The following is an 11858-nucleotide window of genomic DNA, read 5'->3' as shown; positions in this document are numbered from 1 at the left end:
TTAAGAGATGTGTATACTCAAGGGTGCAGATTTAGTAAAATTAATACCTGTACTGCTTCATCTAGGACATTTTAAAGGGAAATTGTCATTTTTCCCACTGGGAGCGAGTGTCAGTGAAAAATAAAATGACTGACAGCCAAGTTTGGTGCCACTGCCTTTATTTGAGCTAGGCCATTGTACCTACCATGGCTTTTGTCCCATCAGTGCAAATATTGATGGTTTTGACCTTGTGGACCTCTTGAAAAGGTCTTAGAAAAGATTTTATAGAAGCCCAGGATTCTGCAGAACACTCTTAGAGAAATTCTGCTGTAACTTGGGAATGATTGATAATCAATGGTGAGAAGTCAGTGATTGCTAGTGTGTGTGTGTGTGTTTAATGAAGCCTCCTAAGGACTTTAAAGTATAGAACATGGGTAAATATGTAGAGCTGGCAAAGGTATACATTGGTCACTATGAGATTTTAGCTGTGACTATTTTTCTAGCTCTTGTTCATGAGAGAGGCTATGCATCCCTAACCACCAGATTTTCCATTCTGGGATGCTCTGATCCTCTCTGCGTTCTGTTGCTAAGACTTGGATGCTCCTGCATTATTAATAAGCTTTCTTGTCCTATCTTTTAGCAGATTGGAATGATGGTTTATTCTTCTGCACACTTCTGAATAATTCTGATTTTATGTACTTGCAAATTGTCAAACAAGCATACAGACCACCTAGAAAGCAACTGCCCAGAAGAAACATATTCAGAGACTAAAACATACTTAAATAACCCTTTCATGTTGACACTGTACATGTGAGAATCTCCAGACACTTCCCTTTCCAAACACCAGTACATTCTCCAAACCACATTTCAGCAGAAGTAATCATTTTTATTGGGTGAGAAGAAGAGGTTAAGCCAATTTTTTTAAGTAGCTTAATTTTCATTAAAATAGCTGTTGTCCATTTTCTTTTGTGTTATGGCATCTAAAGCACAGAGAATTTTAGAGACTGGAAATACGTAATTACTGAGATCAACTCTATTTTAATACCCTTTTGGTTAGAACTATATTTCTTCTACCAAAAAATCATGCTAGTTTCATATTCAGGATTTTGAAATTTGTATTCTTTTGGACCAGGGAAAGAATGAAGTTACCATTTTTCCTGTATAAATCTTACTTTCTAATTGAATTAGTAATGTAATTAAGTCTTCAGGGGAATTCAAATACACTGGGTGTTCAACGTCTTCAAAGTCCCATTCCAAGGCCTTGAAAGATTCAACAATCACAGTGGGCCCTCTTGCTCACTCAGTCTAGTGGCATATATCTAGTTTATATAAAATTATACACAGTTAAGGCAATGCATGTGTCTAACAGGTTTAATAATCTCTTTTACTAAACTAGATCCAGGTTTGAAATACTGAGAATTTATCATATTGGTATGAGATATGTTGTTATAAATTGCTACTCAGTGTTTAATAATGTGGATGTGCCCAGAAATGCAAACAGAATATATTCTATGTGGTAGACAGAATTCTAAAGATAACACTCCTAACATTCCTGTTCCCTGGTTGCTCAAACACTAATCTAGGCACTGTTGTGAAGGGATTTCGCAGATTTAAGTACATTCCCTCCATTCACCTTAAGATTTGGAGGTCTAATTCCATTCACCTTTTAAAGCAAAGGCAAGGGACTGAATTGTACCAACAACCTATATGAACATGGAAGCTGGTATTTCTCCAGACGTGAGCTAAGAGTCCAGCCTGGATGATGCCTTGATTTTGACCCTGTGAGACGCTAAGCAGAAAACTCAGTTAAGCCATCCCAGACTTTTGACCTATTGGATTGTACAGTAATAAATGGATGTTATTTGATGCCACTGCATTCTTTAAGATTTTATTTATTTATTTGACAGAGAGAGAGAGAGCACCAAGCCAGGGGGAGCGGGAGAGGGAGAAGCAGGGTCCCCGCTGAGCACGGAGCCCAACATGGGGCTCGATCCCAGGACCCCAGGATCATGACCTGAGCTGAAGGCAGACACTGAACCACTGAGCCACCCAGGCGCCCCTAGAAGCTGCTACATTTATAGTAATTTGCTATGCAGTTAGAGAAAACTAACACTGTCAGACTAAAGGCTGCGTATGATTATACATTATATGTTGGGGGTTTATATACTGGAAGAAAATAAAGCCATCTCAGATGAAATTATAGTTCATGACCCTCTGAAATCAGAGTAAGAAAAAAGAAAATATGTGTTAAAAAATAAAAGTTAAAAGGAGACATTCAAGGAGATTTTCACTTACCATACCATACCTACCAGCAGTAGAACATTGAAAGCATTTTAAGAGGATTTTGCAAGAATTTGCTACAACCTACAATCTTTGCAATTTCTCCACATTGAATATTTTTTCCCGTTGTTACATCAGTGATGAACAAAAAACATACTAAATTAAAATGGGTCTAAACATTTTCCCTGTGGAGCAGCAAGGAAAAGTGTGGGGAAAACTGGGTGTCAGTGGAAGTCAGTTAGGTGGCACCAATCAGAATATAGGAAAATATACCAAAGTTTGGGCTTTTGGCAAAGAAAATAAGAAAACCCAAGGAGTCAGATTAAGCCACTCTAGCTTTGCAACAAAAAGGCCATGACATTCATATACTGATAAGGTATCATATAACCTATAATTTACACTAAGAGACTTTGAAAATTTAAAGGAGGTGTAATTAATAAGAATGTTTGGACAAAAGCATAAAATAAGACGATGCCCCAGGCAGATTAACTGTATGGTCACTCTATGATTAACATGTTTCAGACATGATTTTACATATTATTCAGAATTGTAAATTATACATTCAAAGTACTTAATTCAGAAATCTTAAGATATAATTATTTCTGTAATTTAGTACTTCATTACTTAATCCCCCAATCACAACAATTAAGCTTAGTAGGAATCAACAGAAGAGCATTTGCTACATGTGTTGGAAGCTGGTTTTATACCATTTCTCTCAACCTTCTTTCCTTCAATCCAGATTCCACAGAGCATTATGGTCTGAGTGTGCTGTCAGATACATCAGAAAAAGGTGATGATTTTCATCATGTTCTAAATTCTGATCTCTGAAAGTCCTCAAATCAGACTTAGAGGATAATAGGAACTGTGCTTCTTTATTTGTCCTTCCTCCTCGATTTTTCTTGGTTCTTTCATTGCAGATGATCTTCTTTTGACTTATTTTTCTCTCCTTCTCTTTTTTGTTTTTCATTTATCCATTTTTTTTTTCTCCAGTATTTTGTAGTAACTGCTCTGTGCCTAAAAACATATTAGGTGCTAGTTGCTAAAGACAAGAGTGGTGAATAAAATGAAACTATTTATATAATCTTTTAAATCTTTTCCTTTTTGCTTTCCTTTTGTTATTCTTGCCTAGGTAACTAAAAAAGTATTTCCCATTTGTCTTCCTTTACTCTGAACCACGCTTTCTCTCCACATTTATATCATCATGGCTTCCAAGCATAAATCTATTGATACACCTCTCTTAAGTATCAAAGAGCGTTAGTATTTTTTTTTTTTTTAATTTGGGTCATCAAAATTTAATAATCTCATGATCAGAAGATTCTGTCTTGATCTCAGTTAGAATTTTTCTGTATCATTTATTTTCTTCTAGTAAGAGGATTGAAGAAAATTGAATTTATAAATCATCTTTTCTCTTTGTTTAATTATAAGTATGTACTAATATCAGTGTAATCTATATGATTTTAATGAAGTTTTTCAGTAGGTCAGTTCTATTAGGATATATAGAATATTATCAATTATTAGATGGTAAAAAATGCAGCAACTGTGTAAGCCCATACAGAAGAAAATGCTTTTTCAGATATTACAATGCTTTGTGTCTTTCATACCGAAATAATCTGATGATACAGCACATCTTTTCCTTTGCGTGTGCAATAGTCTTCCCAATTCTGGTTCTTAAATGGTTGGAAATGGTAATGACTCTAGAGAATATTGAGATTATTGAGACACTTCATTTGCATTGTAGAAATAATACAATTTCATAGGTAATTTTCTTTAAATTACAAAATGCTAGTTCTTACTGGTTTTTTTGTTTGTTTGTTTTTTGGTCAGAGAAGAAACTTCTGTATTTAGTTTAAGGTAAGCTGGAGTGAACATACTCCATCCTTCTTTCAGACTGTACCTATAAAATATGGGAGAATGGAACAATGATTTGAGGATTTTAAAAGGTAAATAGTAGTGTGAAGATTGAGAATAAAGCGAAAATTTGAAGGACCACCAAACCAGCAGTAAGTTTATTTTTCTATGTCCTAGACTCAAAACAGCCCCAATTTGGAAGTGGTCATTAGGGCATGCATAGCGAGAGAGGGAGCTAGGAAATGCCTTTGGTTTGCATCAGGGACCTGGAAGGTCTCCTAATGCTCAGAGAAAGTGGGGGAAATTCCCCCCTTCAAAAAAGTTGTCTGCATTCTTTCCTGCCCCATCTACCAAGCAATCCTATGATAGTGGTAGTGGGGACAACAACAGCATCAGTACCAGAAGTCATAAAAATCTGCGGTGAATCTTCCTCTCTGGTCTATAGAGCTTTTATTTTAAGAAGGAAGAGTGAACACCATGGCTTTTTGTTTCAGCCCTTTTATTGCTCAAACCTAGACACAGTCATGAAAAGTGCACTACAGAGTGGAGTATCTAAAGCCCAGACTTCCTGGCAGCATTACTGAAAGTACATGGAAAGTACAAAGGAGATAATGGAGAGGGAAGAGCTAGGGAAAGTAACCTCATACAGTTGCTTATCAACTGCTCTTGCTCACCTCAGCTTTGCATGTGTGAACACGACCATAAAATTTCTTTGCAAAATGAGCTACTAAGCTGCTGAGCCACTAATTCCCAGCCTGGTCACTCGATGACAACCATATAGGATAGGAGTGTAAAGTGCTTTGAAAATTGACAATGGAAATTTGACAATGAAACCAAAGCTGATAGAGCCTTGGAATTCTGGAACTTTTATCATTTTATGCTAAAAAATGGAAAATTGGTATATATAATATACTTTTTCTCCTCTTGAGTATTTTAACTATGTTAGATAGTTGAAAGCAAAATTATAACATCATCTGATGGTATTTTTGATAGATTTAAATGTAATACCCAAGACAACTCCAACATACATAGAGAAGGGTAAAAGGACCTATATGAAGTTAAACTTCCCACATTTCACTTGATGTGGTAAAATACTGATTCTAAGTAAACTTTGAAAGTTGAATATATATGATGTAAAACCTATAGTAAGCAACTACTAAACAAGTATATAGAAACATGTAGTTGAGGGGCGCCTGGGTGGCCCAGTTGTTAAGCATCTGCCTTCAGCTCAGGTCATGATCCCAGGGTCCTGGGATCAAGCCCTGCATCAGGCTCCCTGCTCTGCGGGAAGCCTGCTTCTCCCTCTGCCCACTCCCCCTGCTTGTGTTCCCTCTCTGGCTGTCTTTCTGTCTGTCAAATAAATAAAAATCTTAAAAAAAAAAAAAAAAGAAACATATAGTTGAAAACACAATAAATAAATTAAAATGGTATACTAAAAAATTTGAAATCTTCCCTTTTAGCAAAGCTTTTATTTCAAAAGAACAAAAACAAGGCAGGAAAGGGAAACAGAAGAAAGGAAAGCAGAGGGCTTTCAACATCAACAATTAAACACGAATAACAAAATGGCAGACCTAAATCCCAATATACATACCAGTAATTAGAGTAAATTAAAATAGTCTAAACACACCAATTTAAAAAATTACCAGATTGTATTGAAAAAAAACAAAGACCTCATTCTTTGCTGTCTGTGAGAAACTTGCTTCAAATGTAATAGGTAAGGTAAGAGTAAAAATATAAAAAATATATACCATGAATAGAAAAACTAAAAACAGTCCAATGGCTAAAATGTATATTTCAGAACAAAGAAAATTACTAAAAACTAAGGGGGACTTTATATAATAAAAGGGTCAATTCACCAAGAAGATATAATGATGTTAAATATTTCAGCACCTACCAATAGAGCTTTAAAATTCATGAAAGAAAAACCAACAGAACTAAAAGGAAAAATAGACAAATGCACAGTTATATTTGGAGATGTTGACATTTCTCTCTTAGTAATTGATTGTCAACAGAAAATCAGCATGTATGTAAAAGAATTGAACAACACATCAACTAACATGGACACACTGCTCTACCCAAAATAGCAAAATACATGTGCTTTTCAAGTGACATTTTCTGAGAGAACATTTTCTAGCTCATAAAACAAACTTTTAGAAATCTGAAAGAATGAAATCATATGCATTCCGTTCTTGAATATAATGGAATTAAACTAATAATGAACTATAGAAAAATAAGAAGAAAATGTTCTCCAAATATTTAGAAAATAATATTTATAAGTAATTTATGGGTCAAAGAGGAAATTTAAAAAAAAAGAGAGACTTTGAACTGAAAAAAAAAGAAATAAGCCATGAAAAGACAACATATAAATTATGGGACGCAGGTAAAATAATGTTTAGAGGGAAATTTATATGATCAAATGTTTTTATTAAAAAGAGGAAGGGTCTCATCAATAATCTAAGTTTCTACCTAAATAAGTGGAAAAAGAGGAACAAACGAAACAAAAACACATTCATATCAAACAAAAGGTAGGAAATACTGGGGCACTTGGGTGGATCAGTTAGTTAAGCGTCCGACTCTTGATTTCGTCTCGAGTCATGATTTCGGGGTAATGAGATCAAGCCCCGAGTTGGGCTCCATGCTGGGCATGGAGCCTGCTTAAAGATTCTCTTTCTCCTTCTCCTTCTGACCCTCCCCCTCAAGCCCCTCTTTCCCACATGCTCTCTTGCTCTCTCTGTCTCTCTCTCAAAAAAAAGGGGGGAAGGAAATACTAAAGAGTATATATCAGTCAAATGAAAACAGAAAAACAATAGTGATAATTAATGAAAGAAAACCTGGTTTTTTGAAAATGTCAATACATTCTAAACCTCTAGTAAGTTTGACAAAGAAAAATAGAAAATAGGAAAAATAATATCAGCAACAAAAGGGCATATCTTACTACCTCAGACTTTAAAAAAATCATTAGGGAATAATACAAAGAGATCTATGCATATGAATTTGACAACTTAGATGAAATAGACCAATTTATTGAGAATCACAAACTAACAAAACTTACCCCGATCTGAAATAGCCTGAATAATCTTATACATATTAGTTTAAAACCATCTAAGAATGAAATCTTCAGGCCCAGAAAGTTTCATTGGTGAACTCTTTCAAAGAAAAGATAATACCAATTCTATATTATCTCTTTAAGGAAACAGACAGGTGAGGACACTTCCCAACTCATTTTATGAAGTCAGCATTACCCTGATATAAAAACCAAATCACAAAGTGCGAGGAGAAAAGTACCCATGAAACTACAGACCAATATTCTTCATGACCATACATAAAAAATAGCAATTTAACTCAGTAGTATATAAGAGTAACAGAAGAGAACCAAATAGAGCTTATATCAGAAAAGGAAAACTGATAAAATATTTGAAAATCAATTCATGTAATTAAACTTATTTAAAGTCCAAAGAAGAGACATGATCATATCAACTGATACAGAAAAAGCATGTGACGAATTTCATCATCTATTCACAATAAAAACTCTCAGAAATTTAGGAATAGAAGGGAACAGGCTTAATAAAGAATATCTACTATCTATCTATCTAACACTTAACATCACATTTAATGGTGAAAGAAGGAATACTTTTGCATTTAGTCTGGAACAAGGCAGGTTTGTCCACTGCATCCTTCCTAGGGATGGCCAGAAGTGGAACATGATAATACATGAAAAACATAAATAATTTGAGGTAAGAAATAAAACTGTTCCTTTTTGCAAGAAACATGATTCTTTACATATTAGAAAATGACGAAGTATATATGAAAAAAAAACTAAAGCTAATATTTGAGCTTAATGGGATCACAGAATACAAAGTCAACAAGGTCAGTGTGGTTTACTGTACTAGAATTGAACATTCCAAAACTGAAATTTTAAATATATGTGTGTATACATACAAATATATATACAATATACATATAAATACATATGTAATATAAATATATCTATAATTTGTCATAGTTCCGTAATGAAGTATCTGCATATAAAGTTAGCAAAACGTGTGGAATCTGGATGATAAGAACTGTAAAATGCTGATGAGAATAATAAAGGAAAATCTAAATAAATGGAGAGACATACAATGTTCATGGATTGGAAGCTTCAGCATAGCACAGATGCAACTCTTCTCAAATTGATCTATAGATTTAACGCAAAATGAAAGTTTGAGCTCTTTTTTGTAGATATAAATAAGATGATTCTAAAATTTATATGAAAAGGCAAATAAATGAATAGCCAAAGCAATTTTGAAAAGAAAAATAGTTTTGAAGGAATCATACTACTTGTTTTTAAAACTTACTACAAAACTTCAGTAATCAAGACAGTGTGGTATTAAGAAATAGATACATAGATACATTCCAGAAGTAGATCCACACAAATATGGCCAGTTGATTTTCTACAAGGTACAAATTCTATTTAATAAAGAAAGAGGGGCACCAGGTGGCTCAGTCGGTTAAGTGTCTGACTCTTGATTTCGTCTCAGGTCATGATCTCAGGGTCCTGGGATTTAACCCCATGTTGGGCTCTGCGCTCAGCGTGAAATCAGCTTGGATTCTCTCTCTCCCTCCCCCTTTGCCCTTCCCCCTGCTCACACTCTCTGTCTCTCTCTAAGATAAATAAAATCTTTAAAAAAATGATCTTTCAAGAAATGGTCTTGAAAACACTGGACATCATTATGCATAATGAATAATAAAGTTCTTTCACTTTTTTAAATAAAATTTTATAAATGTTTGTACAAAATGGATTATTAATCTAAATGTAAATGTTAAACTATAAAAGCCCGGAAGGAAACATAAGAGAAAATCTTTGTGACCTTGAATTAAGTAAAGAGTTTTTAGATATAAAAACACAAGCATGATCCATTAAAGGAGAAATTGGTGAACTGGATTTCATCGATATTAAACAACAAAACCAAAAGCACGTTTGTTCTGTTAAGAGATTAAAATACAAGTTATGGACCAGGAGAAAATATAATTGACCCTTGAACAACATGGGTTTGAACTGCATGGGTCCATTTATGTGTGGATATTTTTTGATAAATACAGTACAGTACAGTACTGTAAGTGTACTTTACCTTTCTTGTGATTTTCTTAATAACCTGTTCTTTTCTCTAGCTTGTTTTATTGTAAGTATACAGTACATAATACATATAACATACAAAATAGGTGTCAGTTAATCAGTAAGCCTCCTCCTGATTAACAGTAAGTAGGCTTTTTTTTTAAAGATTTTATTTATTTATTTGACAGAGAGAGACTTAGCGAGAGAGGGAACAAAAGCAGGGGGGAGAAGCAGGCTTCCGGCTGAGCAGGGAGCCCGATGTGGGGCTCGATCCCAGAACTCTGGGATCATGACCTGAGCCGAAGGCAGACACTTAACAACTGAGCCACTCAGGTGCCCCACAGTAAGTAGGCTTTTAGTAGTAGTTAAGTTCTGGGGGAGTCAAAGGTTATATGTGGATTTTTTTTTAAATGATTTTATTTATTTGAGAGAGAGAGAGAGCACTCATGAGCCAGGGGAGGGGCACAGGAAGAGAATCTTCAAGCAGACTCCCTGCTGAATGCAGAGCCCAACATGGGGCTTAATCCCAGGACCCACGCGATCACAACCTGAGAAGAAACCAAGAGTCAGACGCTTAACCTACTGATCCCCTAAAACTTATTTGTGGATTTTTGACTGTGTGTGTACTGGGGGGCTCAGCACCTCTACCTGTTGCATTCTCAAGGGGCAACCATTGTCATAAATCACATATCCAGGCGCAAGGATTTATATGCAGAATATATAAAGAACTCTCAAAGCTCAACACTAAGAAAACAAACAATTTAAAAATGTGCAAGACTTGACGTGATATTTCACAAGAAGAATATATAGATGGCAAATAAACACTGCATAGATGTCATCGTCACTTGTCATTACGGATATGCAAATTAAATCCACAAGGAGATATCACTATACCGATTGGATGGCTAAAATTTAAAATACTGACACTATCAAGTGCTGTGGATAATGTGGATCAAGTTTCATCCTCAAACATTGCTGCTGGCAGTGCAAAATTTTATAACCCCTTGGGAAAACAATCTGGCAATTTCTTATAAAGATATACATATACTTACCATATGGCCCAGCAATCCAATTTCTGGGTTTTTACTTCAGAAAAACAAAAATTTATTTTCATACAAAACCTATTCATGGATGTTGATACTTACTTTGTTCACAATTGGGAAAAACTGGAAGCAATTCAATGGCCTTCAAGAGGCGAATGGTTTAAACAATCTGTAGTAATTTGAGGACTGTCAGAGCATTATGCTCAGTGAAAGAAGCTGTCTCATAAGGTCACCTGCCTTATGAATCCGTTTACATGACATTGTCTAAAAGACAACCCTGTAATGATGATCAGATCAGTGATTCAGTGGTCACTCCTGTTTTAAAAATGGGCAAGTTTTTTTAAAAAACTATAAAGGGAAGTCACAAAACAGTTTTGGGGAGTGATGGACCTTTTCTGGCTCCTGATGGTGATGGTGGTTTAATGAATCAGTGTGAGTGTTAAAATTCGTAGAACTGTTAAATAAAAAGTACATGTTACTGTAAATGAATTTAAAAATTAAAACAAAAAGAGAAAGAAATTATGTGATCATTAGATTTGCTTTTGGCATTCCAGCCAGGGATTTCCCAAAGGTTTCAGCAGGTTGTATCTTGCACAGATTACCTATCTAGAGGGCCTAAGGAACAAAAGAGACTGAAATCCCACCCAGACTTCACCTACCAAACACCTTTGCTCATTCACTGGGGAGCCTTTTTAAAACCTCATCTCCCCACTGTGCCCCTTTTAAATTCACACTAATGCACTCTTCTAACTGAGGCCCTGCTGAAGAGCTGATAATTTTTGCAGACTTTAGTGAGTGTGTTCAAATGTATTGTTTTAGAATCTCCAAATGGAAGTCTGTTTCTTTGTTTTCCTTTCTTTCCTTTATCCCTGTTCAAATTCTACCCATTTTTCAGAACCCTGATTAATTTCCACTTTTGGACTTGTTAGACTCTCTGACTCTACCAGGCATGCTTTTGGAGGAATTCAATATACCTTGCATTCTGTTCGTTTCCTCTCCTTCTGATCTCTTTGTGATCAAGGATCTTGCTCCCTGCTTGTCTGTGTCCTCAGCAACATAGCACATTAATGAGCGTCCCAGGTACTCCATCTTGGTATTTCTGAATAGAAACGAATTCCTGATAGGAAAATGACATTTTTCCTGTGGTTTACAATAAAAGCAAAGCTGAACTTATCTCGTTTAACTCTTGGCTGCTGGTGTATTTCTTATTAGGCTCTGGCCAGGACATAAATCAGACACTTTATATTTCTATTTTGGCATGACATGTTGCAGGGATAAGTCTTGGATACATAATTCTTAAGGAATTATTATGGAAAGTGATTGTTCATAAGATACTTTTCTTCTCAAGATCCTTTACTGTTAAAGCTTCATTTGGTTATAGGATTTTGTTTATATTAGAAAATAATGGTACTGTTAAACACTATGTAAATATTAAAATATGCTGAATATATCCTTGGGAAACAAAACACATCTTAATTTAGAAAATACTCTGAGGTCTTCCTTATAGTTTTTAAGAGTTGTTCCTATTACAAGGTCTACAAGTGCAACTTTGTGTTCACCACACACTTACACGGTGTTGTCAGTGTAGGAGAACACTTATTAAGAATCTACCA

General features: G+C 35.1%; 1 protein-coding gene across 1 annotated transcript in view; it reads left to right on the top strand.

The window, feature by feature from the left end:
• ADAMTS19 (ADAM metallopeptidase with thrombospondin type 1 motif 19) overlaps nt 1–11858 on the top strand; it is a 214333-nt gene that overhangs the window by 85249 nt on the left and 117226 nt on the right. The window lies entirely within an intron of this gene.

The sequence above is a fragment of the Leptonychotes weddellii genome, chromosome 7 (genome assembly GCF_054177405.1).
Source record: "Leptonychotes weddellii isolate Sample4059 chromosome 7, ASM5417740v2, whole genome shotgun sequence".
Classification (NCBI taxonomy): domain Eukaryota; kingdom Metazoa; phylum Chordata; class Mammalia; order Carnivora; family Phocidae; genus Leptonychotes; species Leptonychotes weddellii.
This window is presented reverse-complemented; position numbering and strand designations above follow the sequence as displayed.